This window comes from Nerophis ophidion, linkage group LG16 (assembly GCF_033978795.1).
Source record: "Nerophis ophidion isolate RoL-2023_Sa linkage group LG16, RoL_Noph_v1.0, whole genome shotgun sequence".
Taxonomy (NCBI): domain Eukaryota; kingdom Metazoa; phylum Chordata; class Actinopteri; order Syngnathiformes; family Syngnathidae; genus Nerophis; species Nerophis ophidion.
In genome coordinates this window covers 36,807,197-36,832,241 of record NC_084626.1, presented here as the reverse complement: position 1 = coordinate 36,832,241, position 25,045 = coordinate 36,807,197, and the positions used below count along the sequence as shown (strand labels likewise).

The window sequence follows — 25,045 nt, the reverse complement described above, 5'->3', positions numbered from 1 at the left end:
GACAAGAGCTATAGTGATGCATGCTTGGTTATGCTTTAAATTCATATCCAACAATTGCGACAACGACTTTTTATCGTCTGCTGAGTTTCATTTTTTAATGATTTCTGCTGGTGGTGTGCCTCCAGATTTTTTTCAAAGAAAAAAATGCGCCTCGGCTCAAAAAAGGTTGAAAAACACTGACTTAGAATATGTTCCCCATACTAAAGTGTTACCTGCAAAAAAAATGTCCCTTGCCTCAAAAAAGATTGAAAACCACTGCTGTGGGTGACCCTTTATTAACCAACATTAGATTGGTGTCAACATCCTTTAATTTTTCTGTGTGGCCGCTGGTGGAAATGTTTTGGACACGCCTGTTTCGAGGTTAAAAAAAGAAACTTTGAGACAAAGAAAAAGAGTGCTTCACAAGAAGAGGAGGGGGTCGGTGGGCAGCCCAGTGAAACCTAAGACTTCTGGACCTCGTTCTCCCTTCTTACTGTCGTTCTCTGGCGGGGCAAAAAAAAAAAAAAAACCACTGTATATTTGAGGTGTTGGGTCACGTGACAGAGGCAGGGTTTGTGAATCAAAGCACACTATGACTTCAGGAGAGAGAGAGAGAGCAGAAGAGGGAGGCGGAATGCAACAGGCTGAAGTCAGTCGTCGCACTGACACAAACTTCACAACTTTTCAGTTCTCGCTCTACTCATTACTCTTCTGAATAGTCCAAAAAAAACCCCAACAAAAACAAAAACGACAGAAAGTGCCGGACTCCCCGTTAGACATCTGGTAAGTTTGCCTTGTCTCTTTTCAGCTTCTTCTGAATTGAGTTCTGAGTGAGTCTGAGCCGTGGGTAAGACAGGACATGTCAGAGCATGAGTGAGACATCTATGTCCGTTTCTCTTTCTGTTTGTTTGTATCATGTTGGGACGGAACAGTCAGGACAGCTTTAATTGGGAACAGGACCGAGAGAAAGAGTAAAAACATTTCAGAAGGGGAACGCAAGCTGACCGATGCAGGCATGCGCTCCCTCGTGAACTCTTACGGTTTCACTCCAGTGATGGATGCACACCATGGTGTCCATGACTTCTTGCCTTCTTCACTTCACCTCATTACGCTGAAACGGGTGACATCATTGCACAGACCTTTTTAAAAAAACAAAAAACAATAACCGTCAAAGTTGTTAAGTTTGCGTGCGGTCAGACACGAGGCAAATACTTCAGGACAGAGGACGAGACAAAGTTGGCTGCGGGCTATCAGACGGCCTGTCGGACTTGATGGATCGCCCCATCAGCATCACAAATGGACCTAGAGGTCTGAGGATGTACGAGTGGTGGAACTAGTATTGTAATTGCTGGGCTATAGAGCGCTCCTAAATATATTTTTGGATTATTTTTTTGTGTACATATTAGGGCTGTGAATCTTTGGGTGTCCCACGGTTCGATTCAATATCGATTCTTGGGGTCACGATTCGATAATATATCGATTTTTTTTTTTATTCGATTCTCGATTCAAAAACGATTTTTTTTCCCGATTTAAAAGGATTCTGTATTCATTCAATACATAGGATTTTCAGCAGGATCTACCCCAGTCTGCTGACATGCTAGCAGAGTAGTAGATTTTTGTAAAAAGCTTTTATAATTGTAAAGGACAATGTTTTATCAACTGATTGCAATAATGTAAATTTGTTTTAACTATTAAACGAAACAAAAAATATGACTTATTTTATCTTTGTGAAAACATTGGACACAGTGTGTTGTCAAGCTTATGAGATGCGATGCAAATGTAAGCCATTGTGACGCTTTTTTTTTTTCTATAAATGTCTAATGATAATGTCAATGAGGGATTTTTCATCACTGCTATGCTGAAATTATATTTGTATTATTATTTTGATACTGTTGTTGATGATATTAATTTTTGTTTCAATACTTTCGGTTTGTTCTGTGTCGTGTTTGTGTCTCCTCTCAAGTGATCTGTTTATTGCAGTTCTGAGTGTTGCTGGGTCAGGTTTGGTTTTGGAATTGGATTGCATTGTTATGGCATTGATGTGGAGTGGTTTGTTGAATTGATTAAAAAAATAAAGGAAATAAAAAAAATAAAAAATTTTTTTTAAAAAATTTAAATAGATTCGATACGTATTCGAATCGATTTTTTCCCACACCCCTAGTACATACTGTATAATGACCGCATAGTCTAAAGCCGCAAACGTACACACTGATATATTTACACAGAAAGTGTGTGTAACAGGGCAGATAGTTACTTACCAGAAAAATAATCTAGTGCTCTTTTCGTCGTCCTCCTGCGCTGAAGTCGTCTTCTTTTTTCGGGACCCGTAAGTGGTGGTGGATTTCGGTTCAATGCAGCAGCTGTTTCCTTTTTTAATGGCCGAGTCGAACGTCTTCGGCTTTCGGGCTGCGTAGTGTGCATTATTTTTTCAAGTTTGAAATTTATTCACGATACCATATAACAATTACAACTAGGGATGTCCGATAATATCGGACGGCCGATATTATCGGCCGATAAATGCTTGTAGATTTACGGAAATAATCGTTATCTTTTTCTTAATTATCGGTATGGGTTTCAACAAGTAAAATCTATGACGTGGACCAGGACTTAAACAAGTTGAAAAACTTATTCGGGTGTTACAGTCTCGTGGTCAATTGTACAGAATATGTACTGTACTGTGCAATCTACTAATACAAGTTTCAATCAATCAATCAATAACTTCTTAAAACGCCGCCGTGTACACGGATATAGGGAAAGGTACAGAGACTCAATAAACCTTAAAAGCACTGCCTTTGCATGCCGGCCCAATCACATATTAATTACGGCTTTTCACAGACACAAGTGAATGCAAGTCATACTTGTTCAACAGCCATACAGGTCACACTGAGGGTGGCCGCAAAAACAAGTTTAACACTTTTACAAATATGCGCCAAATTGTGAACCCACACCAAACAAGAATGACAAACACATTTCGGGAGAACATCCGCACCGTAACACAACATAAACACAACAGAACAAATACCCAGAAACCCTTGCAGCACTAACTCTTCCGGGACGCTACACAATACAGCCCCCGCTACCTTCTACTCCGCCCACCTCAACCTCCTCACAGTCTCCCTCAAGGAGAGCATGTCCCAAATTCCAAGCTGCTGTTTTGAGGCATGTTAAACTAAAATAATGCACTTTGTGACTTCAATAGTAAATATGGCAGTGCCATGTTGGCGGTTTTTTCCATAACTTGAGTTGATTTATTTTGGAAAAACCTTGTTACATTGTTTAATGCAATCAGCGGGCCATCACAACGCAATTAGGCATAATAATTTGTTAATTCCAGGACTGTATATATCGGTATCGGTTGATGTCGGTATCAGTAATTAAGCGTTGGACAATATCGGAATATCGGATATCGGTAAAAAAGCCATTATCAGACATCTCTAATTACAATAGTCGTGAATATCCATTTAAGGATGGTGGTAAGTGAAAGGGTCCCCAGATAAGCTAGAAGAAGCTTTTAGCAGGGGGTCCAGAGGTCAGTATATGCATGGAATGCTGAAACATGGTGGCAAGCACAAAAACGCTATATGATAAACACAAAATAGGAGCATATAAGCAAGCATACAAAGACATAGATACATTCATTCAACCACGGCCAACCCAACAGTAGTCCACCCCACATGAGGCATTAGAGATAGGTGGTTAATAGGTAGGATTTCAGTTTCTTTTTGAAGTTGGAGAATAAATACAGCATCCTGAGGCTCTCATCAAGCCGATTCCAGATCTTTTGTTCCCTTCATACAACACTTCGAGCAGTGCAAGCCAGTAGACGATGTTTACCTGATATCAGGTCAAAGTTACGAGTGTTGTGGGCATGCTGAGGACGATAGATAGGAACAAAGCTACAGAGCCTGAGATTCCTTCTTGTGTTTGCCACGACTAGGGTGAGCGTATAACGTGTGAAATGGCTGATTAGCTGATTGTGTGAGTGCGTTTGATTTAATCCAAACAACTTCACGGTGGAACCGGGGTTAGTGCTTGTGCCTCACAATAGGAAGGTCCTGGGTTGCCAAAGGTTGTAATATATCTTTTAAAAGAAGACAGCCTGCCGTTTCCTTTAACTTGGACACGTACATCTATGTCTTTTGCCATTAAAAGCCAGTCATTTCTAGGAGTTATCTCACCGTCGGAGTATCTTCAGATTTACTAATGGTTTCTATTGTTGTAAAATTGTGGAAAATAAATATTACATTTCGACATTTCTGTTTACGAAGATTTGCTTCAGCCTGCGACACATAGTCATTTTGATAGGAGGCTATTATAGTTAATACAGACACTTACGTCATGTGTTACCTTCATTATAAGACTTATACACAACTTTTAATTTTTTGCAGCTCCAGACAGATTAGTTTTTTGTATTTTTGGGTAACCTACAAAAACATGGACAAATGTTTATGTGTGTGTAATGTGGGAGCAAGTCTATACATTTTTGTGAATTTAAGACAAGGAAAAAATATTTCAAGGCTTTTTGAAAGGTGTGTGGGAGAAAGACCACGGGCCGATATACCAACCACTATATACACCGTTCTTGTCTCTTCTTTTTGTGCGAGTGTCAGCTGATCTGTGATCTGTTCCGTCTACAAAAACAAGCTGTTGCTACCTAAATTGTGTTAGCATGGAAACAGTTACATTTTTGCGTTTGGATGCGATCGTTTCAGTGTGCTGTAATCGTCGTCTACAATTTGCAAGAGTGACTCCTACCTCGGGGCAAGACCAAGAGAACTCGTATTTACTCCTTTGTTCTCAAGCTCTTCTTGTCAGCTGATTTTGCGCACAGTTGCTGGGCGTTCAAAAAAATGGAAACTTGAGACTTCCACCAAATGCTTTTTGCTTCTCCACAGAATTGTCTATGGAAATATTTAGGGAGGCGTGTGAGAGTCATGCAAGCCTAATTGGCTTCAGAGATTTGGAAGTCACTTGCAGCTTTTTAATGTGTGCCTGTGCGTTGAAGGAAGCTCACAAAGTGTGTTCACTTGTGGCCATGTGGATGTTCTGGTGCCCGTATGTGTGTGTGTGTGTGTGTGTGCGGGGGGGGTTAGACTCACTTTTCCCTTAAATACTCAATGAAACACTACCTACCAAATGCTTCAATTAGGCCTGACCCATGGCCTGGCTGCGAGGCCTGGAGCAACTTGAGTTTGACCCCGGTGTTTGACCCAGAGACCTTAGGCTGCCTGAAGGCTGGACGCCACATAATGACAACATTATGCCTTTTTATGAATCCACATCATCCACATTACCGCTGCTAAAACAGACTTTACGCTGTGTCAATCCAAGATCCAAGACGGCCTGTTTTTGTGGAGAGCACTTGATTTATGTCCCATTCAGTATTTAAGAAACTCATCTATCAAAATCCTTGCTGGGGTAACAGCTTATTTCAAACCAAATCAACTGTGACTCCTGCAATCATTTTTTTACACCAACACATTCCTCATCTTTACAATGTAGTAGTGGTGGTCGATGGGTTATTTTGTGATTTCCGTATAGCTTTTATTGCCACTTTTCTATGACTACTGCTCTTCTGGCTTCGGTTTGGGAGATGGAGTGGTTTTCCACTTTAAAGATAGTAACCGAGCGTAGCTGCAAAAACCAGCCGGGATGAGACACGCTAACAAACAACAACATGGCTGACGGTAGTCTGTGTTTGGCCATGGTAAGAAGGTGGATTTTATTTAGATGGATAGAGAGTACTTTATTTATTCCTTCAGGAGAGTTCCTTCAGGAAAATTGAAATTTTCAGCACAATCCCATTCAAGATCAGACATACATTACAGGCAGACAGAACAGGATCGCTGACGGGTCTGCCAACTTCCCGCGCCCCTTACAAAAAAGGTGAGATACAGGTAAACAAGTGGGGGGGAATGGGAGAAAAAAATAAAAGAAAAATCGGTCCAAGCCTGGGCCCCTGGAGAGGGGGTCCAGACTGAGGCCAAGGGAAAAAACAACTTATAGCCATAGTACACATCCCTCTTACATGTGTGTAAGAGGGAAACATCAAAGAAAACAAAGGACGTGAAAGACATTAAAGCAGCAGAGCTGATACAACCAGCCACTTCTACATACAGCTATGAATAAAAAGCAAAAGAAAACATATACACTGTGGTGGCCTCTGCGGTGTTCCACGCCATCGTCTGCTGGGGTGGAGAGAGCATGGCCAGAGATAGGTCACAGGAGCAGACCCAACAAAGCAACCAAGAGAGCCGACTCCACTCTCGGTTGCCAACCAACTCTCGGCCAGTGTCCAGTCCGCATGGACGAGCAAGGATACATCCAAGGTGACTGAGGTGTCCGATACCTGCTCATTCAGCCAAGACACTGTGAAGCTTGTCTGTCCCGGCGCTCAGTGCCAGCTCCGCAGCTCTGTCTCTTCATTTGCATCTCCTCCAGTCTCTCCAAACGGACTCTGATGTGTCAGAGACCCAGCCGCTGGTCTCCATGGCCAAAAGGCTCCCGGAAGGCAGATCCAGAAGTCCACAAAAAAGCACCGCAGAGGTCACGAAAGTGCCACCCCTTGTCACACAGTCCCAAAGGGTCAAAAAAAAAATTAAATTAAATAAATTAAAAAAAAATATATATATATATATATATATATATATATATATAAAATAACACATAAAAACCATAGGTAAACATAAAAGGATGCGCCATCTTGGAAAAAATGTATTTATAGTAATGGTGTGCCGTCAGGGCCAGCAAGGCCTTCTCTGATGGCCGAACATAACCAGAAATCATTATCATAATTAAAGATAAAATATATTTTTTTATTTACTTTCCCTAAATATCTTAAAGTATTTATACTCTCTTCATGTCGTATTATGCTCGTTCCAGCTCTGTTGTGTTTAGTTTTAGTTTGTATCCAATCAGAATTCAGCTAGCTTATGTTTCCATGTTGTACCAAATCTGCCAGACGCCTTCAGAATCAACAATACGGGCATCCGTGCACTGTAAGCGAACAGGGAAATACAGTTGATGGATAGATCGGATCACGAATTGTTGTCAATAAGGCCTTCTAGATGGCCTCACACTGAACGTGACATTGGATATGATTGGATACTCATCGGGACTGTTGGTGGATGAATTTGAGAAGACATAGGGTTAAAAGACAGTTGCGATAGCCAATCAGATCACAAGTGGTTGACAGTAGCTGTTCTGTTCCGACCAAAAGTTGTAAACTCTTGTTGTTAAAGTGTGTCATGCTTGTCATTTAATTAACATTATTACATGTGTATTTGTGGCCATCATGTGGTCAGGGCAGTTAATATATCTTTGAGAAGTCTGTACTTTGAATTAAACTTTATTGAGCGGAAGTTGCATGAGCCAAGCAGAGAAATTGACGGTACATGTTTTAATTGCTGATGCGTTTTAGTTGATTTTTAAATGTGCCAGAAAATAACCCGTTTTGTACACTGTTAATGCGATGTGAAAAAATGCTGATGATAAACTGGCCGCTCAGGTTTTTGCAGATCTCATGAACAACATTATTGTACAAACCCCGTTTCCATATGAGTTGGGAAATTGTGTTAGATGTAAATATAAATGGAATATAATGATTTGCAAATTCTTTTCAACCCATATTCAGTTGAATACACTACAAAGACAAAATATTTGATGTTGAAACTTTTTTTTTTGCAAATAAAAATTAACTTACAATTTCATGGCTGCAACATATGCCAAATTAGTTGGGAAAGGGCATGTTCACCACTGTTTTACATCACCTTTTCTTTTAATAACACTCAATAAACGTTTGGGAACTGAGGAAACTAATTGTTGGAGCTTTGAAAGTGGAATTCTTTCTCATTCTTGTTTTATGTAGAGCTTCAGTCGTTCAACAGTCCGGGGTCTCCGCTGTCGTATTTTACGCTTCATAATGCGCCACACATTTTCGATTGGAGACAGGTCTGGACTGCAGGCAGGCCAGGAAAGTACCCGCACTCTTTTACTACGAAACCAGGCTGTTGTGACACGTGGCTTGGCATTGTCTTGCTGAAATAAGCAGGGGCGTCCATGATAACGTGGCTTGAATGACAACATATGTTGCTCCAAAACCCGTAATGACCATTCAGCATTAATGGTGTCTTCACAAATGTGTAAGTTACCCATGCCTTGGGCACTAATACACCCCCATACCAACACAAATGCTGGCTTTTGAACTTTGCGCCTATAACAATCCGGATGGTTATTTTCCTCTTTGTTCCAGAGGACACCACGTCCACAGTTTCCAAATATAATTTGAAATGTGGACTTGTCAGACCACAGAACACTTTTCCACTTTGCATCAGTCCATCTTAGATGAGCTCGGGCCCAGCGAAGCCAGCTGCGTTCCATGGTGTTGTTGATAAATGGGTTTTGCTTTGCATAACCGTTTTAACTGGCACTTACAGATGTAGCAACCAACTGTAGTTACTGGCAGTGGTTTTATTAAGTGTTCCTGAGCCCATGTTGTGATATCCTTTACACACTGATGTTGGTTTTTGATGCAGTACCGTCTGAGGGATCAAACCATCACTTACATGCAGTGATTTCTCCAGATTCTCTGAACCTTTTGATGATTTTACGGACCTTATATGGTAAAATCCCAAAAATTCCTTGCGATAGCTTGTTGAGAAATGTTGTTCTAAAACTGTTCGACAATTTGCTTACAAATTGGTGACCCTCGCCCCAACCTTGTTTGTGAATTACATAGCATTTCATGGAAGCTGCTTTTATACCCAATCATGGCACCCAACTGTTCCCAATTAGCCGGGAAAACCTGTGGGATGTTCCAAATATGTGTTTGACGAGCATTTCTGAACTTTATCAGTATTTATTGCCACCTTTCCCAACTTTTTTGTCACGTGTTGCTGACATCAAATTCTAAAGTTAATGATTATTTGCAAAAAAATATATATTTATCAGTTTGAACATCAAATATGTTGTCTTTGTAGCATATTCAACTGAATATGGGTTGAAAATTATTTGCAAATCATTGTATTCCGTTTATATTTACATCCAACACAATTTCCCAACTCATATGGAAACGGGGTTTGTAGTTGTATTACGTGCACTATATGGATAGCTGTAAACCGTAGAATCGTCGATAGATACGCATTGATCCTGTGCTTGATTACTTTTGGTTTACTGCAGCTGTGTACAAGCTGTTTCTAGTTAAATTTAGGGATGCATTAAAGATGCTAACATCAATCTGATTTAGGTCAATTATACTAAGCTATCTGAACAAGTTTAGTTTTGTGTTATGGGTGACATTGATAACTAGTAGAATTTTTAATATTACATAGGGATGCATGAAAAACATTTTCCACCGGTACTTCCTGTTTTTCAAGACTGATAACCAAAAATCTTTTTCTGAATTATGTTTCAAATGTAGAGTTAAGGTAAGAAACACTCAATCAAAGGTGGATTTGACAAACTGTACCTGTGGATTTGTCCTGAGAATACCTTTTTCCTGGTCCTGTGGCAGCTTCTCTGGCAGCACGTGTCTTCATAGGCTTTCAAACGCTAGTCCAATTAGGTTTATTAGGTCTTCTAAGTAGGTCTGGCTGTACCAATAAAAATTAATAGAGATGTCTGATAATGGCTTTTTTGCCTATTTCCGATATTCCAATATTGTCCAACTCTTAATTACCGATTCCGATGTCAACTGATATCGATATATACAGTCGTGGATTTAACACATTATTATGCCTAATTTTGTTGTGATGCCCCGCTGGATGCATTAAACAGTGAAACAAGGTTTTCCAAAATAAATCAACTCAAGTTATGGAACAAAATGCCCACATTGCACTACCATATTTATTATTGAAGTCATAAAGTGCATTATTTTGTTTTAACATGCCTCAAAACAGTAGCTTGGAATTTGGGACATGCTCATGAGGAGGTTGAGGTGGGCGGGGTTGGGGTGGTGAGGGGGTAGCGGGGAGTGTATATTGTAGTGTCCCGGAAGAGTTAGTGCTGCAAGGGATTCTGGGTATTTGTTATGTTGTGTTACGGTGCGGATGTTCTCTTGAAATGTGTTTGTCATTCTTTTTTTTGGTGTGGGTTCACAGTGTGGCGCATATTTGTAACAGTGTTAAACTTGTTTATACGGCCACCCTCAGTGTGACCTGTATGGCTGTTGACCAAGTATACTTTACATTCACTTATGTGTGTGAAAAGCCGTACATGTTATGTTACAGGGCCGGCACAAAAAGGAAGTGCCTTTAAGGTTTATTGGTGCTCTGTTCTTCTCCCTATGTCCGTGTACACAGCGGTGTTTTTAAAAGTCATACATTTTACTTTTTGAAAGCGATACTGATAATTTTGAAACAAGTTACCGATAATTTCGGATATTAAATTTTAAAGCATTTATCGGCCGATAATATCGGCAGTCCAATATTGACATCCCTAATATTTAAACTTTCAAAACGCTGTTGTGGCAATAGTGGTTTATAAGGATTGATGTATTGAAGGATGATGTTATTTTCCTCCTAGTGGAATATGTACAGAGCATTTTGTTGAAGTAGAGCACACAAGTCTTCCTCTGAAATAGTGGCAAGGTAGCACAAGATCAACGCCATGTTTGTTTGTTTGTCGTTGATTTGATTCAATGCTCAGTAGGGTGTAAATGTGTTCCTGTATAGTATTTCTCCAGCAATGATCATGTGGTGACATCAATGATGGTATTTTGAGAGGTAATCAGTGAAGTAGGAGATCACTGAAGGCCTAGGCGGGAAACGCACGGCCCGCCACTGATTTACAGTGGGGCACCACGACGAGTTGAGTTTATACCAAAATGGATACATGGATGATACAGCAGAGGATTGGGAGAATGTCATGTGGTCAGATGAAACCAAAATAGAACTTTTTGGTATAAACTCAACTTGTCGTGTTTGGAGGAAGAAGAATACTGAGTTGCATCCCAAGAGCACCATACCTACTGTTAAGCATGGGGGTGGAAACATCATGCTTTGGGAATGTTTTTCTGCTAAGGGGACAGGTCCGTGTTAAGGAAAGAATGAATGTGGCCAAACCTCCTTGAATGGTTTACCAAATACTTATTTTCCACCATAATTTACAAATAAATTCTTTAAAATTCCTACAATGTGAATCCCTGGATTTTTTTCCCCACATTCTGTCTCTCACAGTTGAAGCGTACCTATGATGAAAATTACAGACCTCTGTCATCATTTTAAGTGGGAGAACTTAAGTGGCTGACTAAATACTTTTTTGCCCCACTGTATATTAATGGCAGACTTTGCGGTATTGATTCCAGAAGTGTATCTTTCAAGTGACAAGCAGCAGTTTACCATACTAGATAAAAGCAGCGACTGGTATAACCTGCTGGTGCCAGTGGAAAAGTGTCAATAGTGAGTAGAGCCTTGGAGTACACAGTTGGTTTACATTAGTGACTCCATGGGAATATTGCGTGATGTGTTTTTTTACCTCCCACTCTTCAGTTGCATGCAAACTAAAATATGACTGATTGATTGTGGTTTTTATTGTTCTCAGCTAATCGTATTTTTTTCCCCCAAGCCTGGTATGTATTTTCTCAAACTCTGTGGTCAAAACTACAAAATAAACTATGGGGTTTTAAAACACTTAAGATTAAGAGAGTGCTCCTCTTACATGTGGCCTGTCCCTGCTGTATGAAGTTAAATACATATGTTGTTTATGTCTGCCACAAAAAGATAAATGTTGAACTTGAAATGCTTCATCGTTATGCAGCTAGGTAGTCAAATCGGTTCAAGAGTGACTTTGAGTTTGATTCGCGGTCCGCATTTTTTTACATCTCTTTGTGAAGTCCCCATTTACATGCACTATCCCTAATTCATTGTTGGCCAAACACTATGTGCCTCAGAAACACTATAGGGTTTTTGGATACTTTTCTAAATAAAGGGTACCACAAAAATTGGCATTATTTTAACCAAAAATCTTATGGTACATTAAACATATGTTTCTTATTGCAAGTTTATCCTTAAATAAAATAGTGAACATAAAAGAAAACTTGTCTTTTATTAGTAAGTAAGCAAACAAAGGCTCCTAATTTAGTCTGCTGACGTATGCAGAAACGTGTCATTTCCCATTCTATTATTTTGTCAACATTATTAAGGACAAGTGGTAGAAATTAATTATTAATACATTTGATCATTTACTGTTAATATCTGCTTACTTTCTCTTTTAACATGTTCTATCTACACTTCAATTAAAATGTAATAATCACTTATTCTTCTATTGTTTGGATGCTTTGCATTAGTTTTGGATGATACCACAAATTTGGGTATCAATCCGATACCAAGTCGTTTCAGGAAAATACATTGGTCATATTCAAAGTCCTCATGTGTTCAGGGACATATTTCCTGAGTTTATAAACATAATATAACTTTTTTTTAAATGCAAGAAGATCTTGTGATGCCAAAAAATATAAACGTAATCATAGTAGTATCGACTAGATATGCTGCTGTAATTTGGTATCATTACAGTGGATGTTAGGTGTAGATCCACCAATGGCGTTTGTTTACATTTTGACGCTGGTGAGCTACGGTGTGTCGTGAAGCATGTTTAGCTATTCCTTGTCCTGCAGGGACGATACTTGTAAGAAACGTACTTTATCTGTTGCGATGGAGGGGAGGATTAGGGATTTAGAAGAAGCTAAAACACTGCTGTTTGCCGCTGGACTTTAGCCGCTAGCTAGCTAGCCATGTCTTAAAGCACCTCTTCCGGTGGGCGTTTCAGTGTTATAACTTCACCTTTATCATTAGTTTTAAAGGCCAAAAGGCGTCCATTCTCCCTTTTCTGTCTACACACTGTGTCTATATGTAAGTACTCTGTGATTGTGCGCTGCCGAACATGCTCGTCACGACAATAGGGGTGTGTTGGGGTGGGGAGTACTTTTCAGAGGCGGTATAGTACCGAATATGACTCTTTAGTATCACTGTACTATACTAATACCGGTATACCGTACAACCCTACACTACAGATATGTTTACTTAAAATGTTGGACCCTTCAAAGGTTTTCTGGCTTTGCCTTAATTTGTTTATCATCAATGTAATCAGTTTATGATCGCTCCTACCTTATCCTCTTACAAACTCGGTGTGTGTCAATGTGTTTATGAGCAAGCACAAACAGGTAGCGCTAAATCTTTTCATGCCAATTCCTTAATGTACGTGAAAAACTGATGCAAAGATATCAACATAGTAATACAATTATTCCCCCTTTGTTACAAACTGTCCATCCATTTTCTAGTTTATCCTCATTAGGGTCATGGGTAAGCTGGAGCCTAACCCAGCTGACTTCAGACGAGAGGTGGGGTAGGCCTACACCCTCGACTGGCAAAAAAAGTCAATAGTGCAAAATAACGAATTGAAATCCAAAACTACTACAATCTTGTCTCTTATTTATATCTGCAAAGCTCTGGGACTTATTTCCTGAGTTTATAAGTAATATAATAGTATATGAATGGATAGGATATATTTCATAACAACAAAAAACACAGACATTTGTGGAAATAAACGGAGAAATGTTGATCTCATCATGCAAGTATCGATCCCATACTGATGCCACCCTTGGTATCGATTCTATTGATGTTTAGTTCCACCCACCCCTTTAAGACAATGCTGAAAGCTAATAGATTGTTGCGATCCACTGCTCGGATCTTCACATAGTTGTTGCTTTGTTCCATTTTTATATCACTTTCGGTAGTTTGACCTCCTTATTTCCTGTTTAGTCTGTCACCATGGTTTCATTTTGTTTCCACCTGCTACTCTCGGTTCCCGCACACCTGTTTTACTAATCACCTCCCTTATTTAAGCTCGCCTGTTTTGTTAGTTCTGCCTGGGATCCTAATTTGCCTTCGCGCAACTAGTGACGACTGTTTCATATGTATATTCTCGCTAGCTTACACGCTACGCATTTGTTTTATTCTAGCTCTCATGCTAATGGTTTGTTTTCTCTTTTTTGTTCCTTTGTGCAAAGTTTAGTTTTTCTGTTTGTATTCCTAGCTTCCATGCTAGCGCCATTTGTTTGCCTTTTTCTATTAGCACACGTGTTTTTGTTGTAGCCTGTTTTGATTTTAATAAATCTTTATATCTGACCTTACGCTGTGTTTTTGCCCGACGCATCCTTGGAAGAACGAACCCGGCATCGCTATTCCACACAGTCTTTACATAGATGTTACCAGTATAATCTGTCTAGTGCAGAAGTCAGCAACCTAACATGTTGTAAGAGCCATATTGGACCAAAATTACAACCCCAAAAAATCTGGCTGGAACTGCAAAAAATTAAAAGCCTTATATAATTCTTATTATGAAGGCAACACATGTGTCTATATAAGCTATAATGGCCTACTATCAAACTGAGGCAAATCTTGCTGACAGAAATGTTGAAATGTAATATTTATTCTACACATTTTCACATTATTGGAAAACATTAGTAAAATGGAGGCTTCTTAGAGGGTGAGATAACTCCGAGAAATGACTGGCTCAGAATGGCCAACGGTATGGATGTGTGTGTCCAAGATATAGGAAACTACAGGTTGTCTTCTTCGAGTGGATTTATTACAATCTTTGCAAGCTGGGTAACGTTTGCCGTGGTCTATAACGGCACACAAACTACTATCTGAAATGCAGTCAATATTATATAAAGATAATGTGTCATGACACATGCAATCGTACATTTTATAAACAGAGGACATCAGTAAAGGAAACTAAATGAGCTCAAATATACCTACAAACGAGGCATAATGATGCAACATGTACATATAGCTATCTTAAATAGCATGTTAGCATCGGTTAGCTTGCAGTCGTGCACTGACCAAATATGCCTGATTAGCACTCCAACAAGTCAAGAACATCAAAAAAGCTCACCTTTGTGCATTCACACACCGCATAAACTGTTTGGTGGACAAAATAAGACAAACAAGGAGTGGCATAAAACGCTTCTTTCTGTGGCAGCGTCGGAGAAAGTTGTACATGTAAACAAATTACGGTAACAATGGGATTTCTAACAATAAGTGAAGTGAAGTGAATTATATTTACATAGCACTTTTCTCTAGTGACTCAAAGCGCTTTTACATAGTGAAACCCAATATCTAAGTACAATTAAACTATTGTGGGTGGCACCAGGAGCAGGTGGGTAAAGTGTCTTGCCCAAGGACACAACGGCAGTGACTAGGATGGCGGAAGCGGGGATCGAACCGGGAACCCTCAAGTTGCTGGCACGGCCACTCTACCAACCGAGCTATACCGCCCCAATTAGGAAGGTTTGTCTCATATCAACCTACAGAAACCATATTAAAACAAAAATATTTTTTTCCCTTATCCTTTTTCATTTTCATACAATTTTGAAAACGCTCCAGGGAGCTACTCGGGCGAGGCTAAAGAGACACATGCGGCTCGAGAGCCACATGCGGCTCGAGAGCCACATGCGGCTCGAGAGCCGCGGGGTTCCGAACCCTGGTCGACTCAAATAGACTGACAGGTTTCTACAGTGGTTACGTGCGGTCAGTAAAGTTCTCAAAAGCTTAGAAAAAAACCACAGACTGCTTCTATAGTATAGTACTATAGTTATATAGTATAGTAAAGTACCAATGATTGTCACACACACACACTAGGTGTGGTGAAATTATCCTCTGCATTTGACCCATCACCGAGGAGTGATTTAACCCCTAATTCTAACCCTTGATGCTGAGTGCCAAGCAGGGAAGTAATGGGTCCCATTTTTGTAGTCTTTGCAGTGTTTCCCCCAGGATGTTTGTTAGTTAAGGTGGTGTCTCTCCAGAGGCAAGGCGGACGGACGGGGAAGGGGCTGGGTGGCGTTATAAGATATATATCTCAATATTTTTTACCAACAGTAAAAACAAAGCACATAAGAGTCCGATTTACCCGAGATATTAATTATGGCATTATTTTTGACTTCGGAAATATTGACTTACTAAGACAAAATATTGACAATTAGTGATTTACTGTAAATAAGCGTTTGCAATAAGCGTTTCAAAAAAAAGAGTTAAAAGTGGGTCCACATGCTGACATATGCTCAACTTACCATGCTTAATTTATTACAGCATTTGGGAAGCCTGTAGTTGATTTTTATTATGTAAATGTTATATTTTTGTCAACATGTGATAGCAGGAGAAACTAGGCTGCTACATTACTAATGAATAATGCAACTATAGCTGAAAGAAATAGTACAATAGCAATAAGAGAGTCTATTCATCCCTGAACACCATGGAGTTCATGTAGGCTTTATGATGCAGTTACATTATTATATCAACTATCAGAGACAGAAACTCTTCATTTAACATAATGTCAACGGGCTCAAAGTGATGTTACTAGTAGTTGACTGGGATGTCCGTCCGTCCATCCATCTATTTTTTACCGCTTATTCTCTTTGGGGTGGCAGGGGCGCTGGTGCCTATCACAGCTACAATCGGGTGGAAGGCGGCGTACACCCTGGACAAGTAGCCACCTCATTGCAGGGCCAATTAACTGGGAGGTGTTTATTATAATTTGGGGAGAGTCTGCTGCATTATGCTCACCTCCTAAACACCTTTCTGCTAACCCGCACTATCTCTCCTCTCTGCCTGCCTCCATGTTCTCTGAATACTCACTGCTGATTGGCTGTTACATGCACTCTGAATACGCACTACTGATTGGCTTTTACATGCGCTCTGAATACGCACTGCTGATTGGCTGTTACATGCACTCTGAATAGGCACTGCTGATTGGCTTTTACTTGCGCTCTGAATACGCACTGCTGATTGGCTGTTACCGCTGTAACAAACCAATCAGACGGTTGTGTGGGTGGGACAATGCTGGGTACTGCAGAGATGTACTGACAGAGCCAGAGGCAGTACGAAGCGTAGCAGCTTGTTAAGTCTTTAGTTTAGCACCAAATGATAATATAAATACATTTGATAAAGTCAAATACAAATAAGGCAACAAGAGAAGTATCCTACACTTCTCTTTTGTAAAGTAAATCTGAACAGCCGATATGAGCACCTACATCAACTATATGATTTGCCTGAGAAGCTGCACAGGACAAAAAATAATAATAAATACATTTATTATTATTATTTTTTTTAAGACTTTATTTAGTTCAGGCGGTGGCTCTTTATTGTTGAGGCGGCTGCCTTAACAACAAAGCGCTGCGGGAAACCCTGCTTTGGTATGACTCGGCCGGGGTTTGAACTCACAACCTCCCAATCTTAGGGCGGAGACACTAACCAGTAGATGTATTGCGTAGATTAAAAGTATGTAAAAACTACCCAGTGATGTTGTGGAGTATGTATTAAAGGCATACTACATGATCAATTAAGGTGTCCAAAAAAGAATAAGGCAAACAAATAGAATAAGATCAAACATGAAGTCAATAGGGAGCCCAGACTGGAACTTTCTCAAACTAAAACCGTGGCAAATTGTTGACTTCCGCCGGTCTCTCTCTCACACTGGACTGAAGAGACTTTTAAGGCCAGAAATATAATCCTGGAATCCATCAGATACGCTAACATTAATTCCAATCAACCACATGATCAAACAAAATAAAGGCCACGATTGTACAGAGGCTGCGCTTTGTAACCGCTGGAGGCCCAGTCAGCATTGAGTGTGTTAACACCATTCTACTCCTTTGCCGTAAGTCACATGAAAACGGTTTATTGTTGTCGTCAATGTCATGCGATGTGGCAATGGGGGGAAAAAAAACATGCATTGACTGGATGTTTATTGTCTTCTAGAACAAGGTTGATCCTGAAACATCAAAGCACGCTTGTGACTCGGGCTGATAGTTGCAGCAGTGTTACACTGACTATGGTAACATTAACTGCCAACAACGGGGAAAAAAAAAAAAGAAAGGGACTTACTTGCATGGCATTAGCACCTGATTCTCCACGGACCATGAAGATAAACAGTAATAGAATAAATGAAAACCAGTATCTAGAGGGCTCTGATTACTCGCCAAATATAGCAACAAAAGCCCCGATCTACTGAGATACACTGAACAGAATGTGCAAACTATAAAATGGTGTGTACTATTAGTGGCCGTGTTGCGGTTGATCTACCAAATGGTGCCCTATTTAAATGAGCACTTTGCATGTAATACGAGGCTGTTGCCATGGAGACACTCATTTCCCTCCACATTCATATCATCATATTGTCCAACCTGTGCTGTTGTTTTGTTATGTTGTGGAGTATGGAGCACACGCCACCTTTTCTGGCCGATATACTGTAGAAGTGCGATCGGGACAACAAAACCTATTTTAGCACGCCGAAGGTGCACATAAGTTGTGAAAGTACGTCCGGAATGATCCAGAAATGCATGCAAAAGTTCCAAGACTTTTTTTTATATCAGGAAAAAAAAACAAATAACCCACCGCAGACACCAAAACTAATGTGTTATATATAATAAGCCGGTTAAGTCATCCAGCAACTATAAAATTATGAAATTATATTGATGAATACAGGATGCCTAATATTTTTTTATTCCTGAAAGTTCAAATATGTTAACACGCACACGTGGGACGAAGAATTCTCTGTCCATCATCTGTCTTTGCAGCGCGATTGCCTCCTTTTTACAAGCAAATATCTTGCAAGATATTGACCTGAAACAGCAACTGCAAAACACTTTCAGTCTTGATGAATCACGTTGCGAGCATAAAATTATTATCAACACATTTCTTTCTCCCAATGACGTTGGGGATCTGATCTTCATCACATATTATTTCTATACATGAACACAAACACGCTAAATGGACTGTGCTCTCTGTTTTCCTCATTTAAGGGAAACACGCTTAATTGATAAGTTTGCGTGTTCTATCAAGATTTCACATGTTTTAATACAAGCAAACCTTTAGTGGATCAAACCCAAAGTTGCTAAGCTGGGAACACTAATGAACCCTCCAGCTCAGTCTTCTTATTTTCTGGCTGATGTAATGTGTTTATTGAAAATGGGGAACAGGTAGTGCAGGGGTGTTAAACGGACGGTTCAGGCCCGCGAACAGTTTTTATCCGGCCGGCAGGATGAGTTTGCTAAGTATAAAAACTAACCTGAAATTTTTGAATGAAAGAAACTGCTGTTCTAAATGTGTCCACTGGATGTCGCAATAGCAATTCTTTGTATTTTTGTAGATGATGCTACATATGTGCAAAATAAACCACATTATGTTAGTACAGCAGTCGAGGAAAATTAATAACATCCTGTAAATTGATTTTGATGTGATTTTTTTTCATCTTGATAGATTGAAAATTAACACCAATAAGTTTACTGATGAACATTATCACATAATTTATTCAGAAAGTACAAACCCCGTTTCCATATGACTTGGGAAATTGTGTTAGATGTAAATATAAACGGAATACAATGATTTGCAATTCCTTTTCAACCCATATTCAGTTGAATGTAATACAAAGAGAAGATATTTGATGTCCAAACTCATAAACTTTATTTTTTTTTTGCAAATAATAATTAACTTATAATTTCATGGCTGCAACACGTGCCAAAGTAGTTGGGAAAGGGCATGTTCACCACTGTGTTACATCACCTTTTCTTTTAACAACACCCAATAAACGTTTGGGAACTGAGGAAACTAATTGTTGAACTTTTGAAAGTGGAATTATTTCCCATTCTTGTTTTATGCAGAGCTTCAGTCGTTCAGCCGCTGTTGTATTTTACGCTTCATAATGCGCCACACATTTTTGATGGGGGACAGGTCCTGACCGCAGGTGGGCCATGAAAGTACCCGCACTCTTTTTTTACGAAGTCACGCTGTTGTAACATGTGCTGAATGTGGCTTGGCATTGTCTTGCTGAAATAAGCAGGGGCGTCCATGAAAAAGATGGCGCTTAGATGGCAGCATATGTTGTTCCAAAACCTGTATGTACCTTTCATCATTAATGGTGCCTTCACAGATGTGTAAGTTATCCATGCCTTGGGCACTAATGCACCCCCATACCATCACAGATGCTGGCTTTTGAACTTTGTGTCGATAACAGTCTGGATGGCTCCCTTCCCCTTTGGTCTGGATGACACAATGTCGAATATTACCAAAAACAATTAGAAATGTGGACTCGTCAGACCACAGAACACTTTTCCACTTTGCATCAGTCTATTTTAGATGATCTCGAGCCCAGAGAAGCCGACGGCGTTTCTGGATGTTGTTGATAAATGGCTTTCACTTTGCATAGTAGAGCTTTAACTTGCACTTACAGATGCAGCGACGAACTGTATTTAGTGACAGTGGTTTTCTGAAGTCTTCCTGAGCCCATGTGGTGATATCCTTTAGAGATTGATGTCGGTTTTTGATACAGTGCCGTCTGAGGGATCGAAGGTCACGGTCACTCAATGTTGGTTTCCGGCCATGCCGCTTACGTGGAGTGATTTCTCCAGATTCTCTAAACCTTTTAATGATATTATGGACCATAGATGTTGAAATCCTTAAATTTCTTGCAATTGCACTTTGAGAAACGTTGTTCTTAAACTGTTTGACTATTTGCTCACACAGTTGTGGACAAAGGGGTGTACCTCGCCCCATCCTTTCTTGTGAAAGACTGAAATGTTTTGGGGAAGCTGTTTTTATACCCAATCATGGCACACACCTGTTCCCAATTAGCCTGCACACCTGTGGGATGTTCCAAATAAGTGTTTGATGAGCATTCCTCAACTTTATCAGTATTTATTGCCACCTTTCCCAACTTCTTTGTCACGTGTTGCTGGCATCAAATTCTAAAGTTAATGATTATTTGCACAAAAAAAAAATGTTTACCAGTTTGAACATCAAATATGTGGTCTTTGTAGCATATTCACCTGAATATGGTTTGAAAATTATTTGCAAATCATTGTATTCTGTTTTCATTTACATCTAACACAATTTCCCAACTCATATGGAAACGGGGTTTGTATGCGAAGGATTTCTTATCATTAATGCAAAAAACTTAGATTATTATTGCAGGTAATAGTGCTCTTAGTCCTTCTCTACAGCATGGCTGTTAATCAATCAATCAATCAATGTTTATTTATATAGCCCTAAATCACAAATGTCTCAAAGGACTGTACAAACCATTACGACTACGACATCCTCGGAAGAACCCACAAAAGGGCAAGGAAAACTCACACCCAGTGGGCGGGGAGAATTCACATCCAGTGGGACGCCAGTGACAATGCTGACTATGAGAAACCTTGGAGAGGACCTCAGAAGTGGGCAACCCCCCTCCTCTAGGGGACCGAAAGTAATGGATGTCGAGCGGGTCTAACATGATACTGTGAAAGTTCAATCCATAGTGGCTCCAACACAGCCGCGAGAGTTCAGTTCAAAGCGGATCCAAGACAGCAGCGAGAGTCCCGTCCACAGGAAACCATCTCAAGTGGAGGCGGATCAGCAGCGTAGAGATGTCCCCAACCGATTCAGGCGAGCGGTCCATCCTGGGTCCCGACGAGCGGTCCATCCTGGGTCTCGACTCTGGACAGCCAGTACTTCATCCATGGTCATCGGACCGGACCCCCTCCACAAGGGAGGGGGGGACATAGGAGAAAAAGAAAAGAAGCGGCAGATCAACTGATCTAAAAAGGAGGTCTATTTAAAGGCTGGAGTATACAGATGAGTTTTAAGGTGAGACTTAAATGCTTCTACTGAGGTAGCATCTCGAACTGTTACCGGGAGGGCATTCCAGAGTACTGGAGCCCGAACGGAAAACGCTCTATAGCCCGCAGACTTTTTTTGGGCTTTGGGAATCACTAATAAGCCGGAGTCTTTTGAATGCAGATTTTTTGCCGGGACATATGGTACAATACAATCGGCAAGATAGGCTGGGGCTAGACCGTGTAGTATTTTATACGTAAGTAGTAAAACCTTAAAGTCACATCTTAAGTGCACAGGAAGCCAGTGCAGGTGAGCCAGTATAGGCGTAATATGATCAAACTTTCTTGTTCTTGTCAAAAGTCTAGCAGCCGCATTTTGTACCAACTGTAATCTTTTAATGCTAGACATGGGGAGACCCGAAAATAATACGTTACAGTAATTGAGACGAGACGTAACAAACGCATGGATAATGATCTCGGCGTCTTTAGTGGACAAAATGGACCGAATTTTAGCGATATTACGGAGATGAAAGAAGGCCGTTTTAGTAACGCTTTTAATGTGTGACTCAAAGGAGAGAGAGTTGGGTTGAAGATAATACCCAGATTTTTTACCGAGTCACCTTGTTTTATTATTTGGTTGTCAAATGTTAAAGTTGTATTATTAAATAGAAGTCGGTGTCTAGCAGGACCAATAATCAGCATTTCCGTTTTTTTGGCGTTGAGTTGCAAAAAATTATCGGACATCCATTGTTTAATTTCATTAAGACACGCCTCCAACTGACTCCAATCCGGCGTGTTGGTCAGCTTTAGGGGCATGTAGAGTTGGGTGTCATCAGCATAACAGTGAAAGCTAACACCGTATTTACGTATGACGTCACCCAGCGGCAGCATGTAGATGCTGAAGAGTGCAGGGCCAAGGACCGAACCCTGGGGAACTCCACACGTTACCTTAACGTCGTCCGAGGTCACATTGTTATGGGAGACGCACTGCACCCTGTCAGTAAGATAAGAGTTAAACCAAGACAGGGCTAAGTCTGACATACCAATTTGTGTTTTGATACGCTCTAATAAAATATTATGATCGACGGTATCGAAAGCAGCGCTAAGATCGAGGAGCAGCAACATAGATGACGCATCAGAATCCATCGTTAGCAATAGATCATTAGTCATTTTTGCGAGGGCTGTCTCCGTAGAGTGATTTGCCCTGAAACCGGATTGAAAGGTTTCGCATGGATAGTTAAACGCTAAGTGTTCATTTAGCTGCTCTGCAACAATTTTTTCGAGGATTTTCGAAATAAAGGGAAGGTGAAACACCGGTCGGTTTGATTGATTGATTGATACTTTTATTAGTAGATTGCACAGTACAGTACATATTCCGTACAATTGACCACTAAATGGTAACACCCGAATAAGTTTTTCAACTTGTTTAAGTCGGGGTCCACGTTAATCAATTCATGGTAGTTTACCATGAGGTCAGGATCGAGGTTAGGTCTTTTAAGGAGAGGATGAATAACCGCGTTTTTGAATGCTAGGGGAACAGTGCCCGAGGAAAGTGATAAGTTTATAATATTTAGCACTGATGGACCTAATAATCAATCGGGCAGAAGGCGGGGTACACCCTGGACAAGTCGCCACCTCATCGCAGGGCCAACACAGATAGACAGACAACATTCACACTCAAATTCACACACTAGGGCCAATTTAGTGTTGCCAATCAACCTATCCTCAGGTGCATGTCTTTGGAGGTGGGAGGAAGCCGGAGCACCCGGAGGGAACCCACGCATTCACGGGGAGAACATGCAAACTCCACACAGAAAGATCCCGAATAAGCGGTAGAAAATGGATGGATGGATGGACCTAATAATACAAAAATGATCCCTGACATGGAAGATGCAGGCTTCTGCAGCTAAATGTAGACCCCTCCCTCGTCAAAGCTCCAAGATCCCCAAATTCAAAATTGCCCTGAGTGTGTGCAGAAAAGGCTGCCTGGTGTAAAAGCGTGTGTAGACAAATGCACAGTGAATTACTTCAAGAGCGTGTTTTGTTTTCCCGTCTTCTGACTGGAAGAGTAGTGCTTTTCAGACTCACTTGTTTGTGTTATCTGGGAATTCTTTTGTAGACGTGGGTTTTTGACGAACTTGAAACGGTGCTTGTGGACACATGTTAGCAGTGTGACTCTTAGTAATAACCGTGTGTGTGTGTGTGTGTGTGTGTGTGTGTGTGCGTGTGTGTTGTTTCATAACTGTAACCTCAAGCTGATTTGGAAAAACTATAAAATCCAGTCACATTTACGAAGCATAACTGGATCCAGATGACGCGCCTAACAAAGACTGGGAACATGTGATTGAAAAAGGTTTATGTCACGTCGACTGTTTAGATATGGAAAACGGGTGAAAATAAGCAGAACTGATGGTAACTTATGTAGCAACTTGTTGGAAAAGAAAGTCCGATGGAAAGCCCCATTTATTGTTTTTACACTAAAGCTGTTTTTAATCCCCATTGTGTGGGGAAAAGGCTGCACCAGTATGAGTGTGTGTCACCAGCACCAGGACCAGGACCAGGTGACCCAGTCTGACCTGACACAGCCTCATAAAAGCAGCATTGAGCCCTGGAGGCCCGGAGACACAGCACCACTTTTGTTGCCCTGCCCAAGGTGTATTCCCCCTGGAGGCAAGTGAGGGGGCGGAGGGTGTTACTCATTAGAGAGAAAGAAACCATTCCTTGGCTGGGCCGCACGCTATTCCATAGTTTATTAGCAGGAATAAAAGTGTTTCTTTATTTTTTATGTTCGCTTGCTGTAACGATTCTGTCTGCTTTCTTGTGTGCACCCATGCTGATTTTATACCACAGTGCCTTCTCTCTCTCGTATTATTCCACTTTCCAGTGCCTCTAATTACCAGCACGCCACACTTCTGCACACGGCCAACCAGATGCTTGGAACGCCTTCCTGTGTTCGTCATGCTCTCTTTTTTTAGCTTTCAACACGTTCTTTTTTTTTTTCTCTCTCTCTCCGTGGCAAACCTTTTCATACATCTGGCTTTCAGACTTTTGGTCTTGGTTAAATCATAAACCTGTGCTAGCTAAAGGCAACATCTGTTGAGAGGTTTTCTATTTTACGTTAACTAAGACTGTAACGGAACGCCATAATCACGGTCACCGTTTGTTTCATTTTAGTACAAAACGGGAACAAAAAACTGCTGGCATGTAATCGTCCAAAAAAAAAGTAACGTACAATATTATCTAATAGTATAGAAACCATTGTTCGTACCTCAATTTGCGAGCTTATTTAGTTCTGCAACAAAGCTCTTAACCCAAAACACTTGTATCTCAAATCAACGTTGCCCTTTGTTAAGATTTGAAATCAATTTAATTGGTGTTTGCCGCTCTTAAACAGCACAACTGTAACATGGAGCATGCCTTTAAAAAAGAAAAATAACTTTTAATTCAGGGGTACCCAATCTCTTTGACTCGGGG

General features: G+C 40.5%; 1 protein-coding gene across 1 annotated transcript in view; it reads left to right on the top strand.

Moving 5' to 3' along the window:
• The first annotated feature begins 562 nt into the window (after positions 1 to 562).
• The window catches only part of LOC133535354 (retinoic acid receptor gamma-A-like), a 111,580-nt gene continuing 87,097 nt past the window's right edge, over positions 563 to 25,045 (top strand). Inside the window, exon 1 of the mRNA XM_061875124.1 lies at positions 563 to 762. The gene's annotated coding sequence lies outside the window, so the exon portion shown is untranslated. The remainder of the gene's footprint in view (positions 763 to 25,045) is intronic.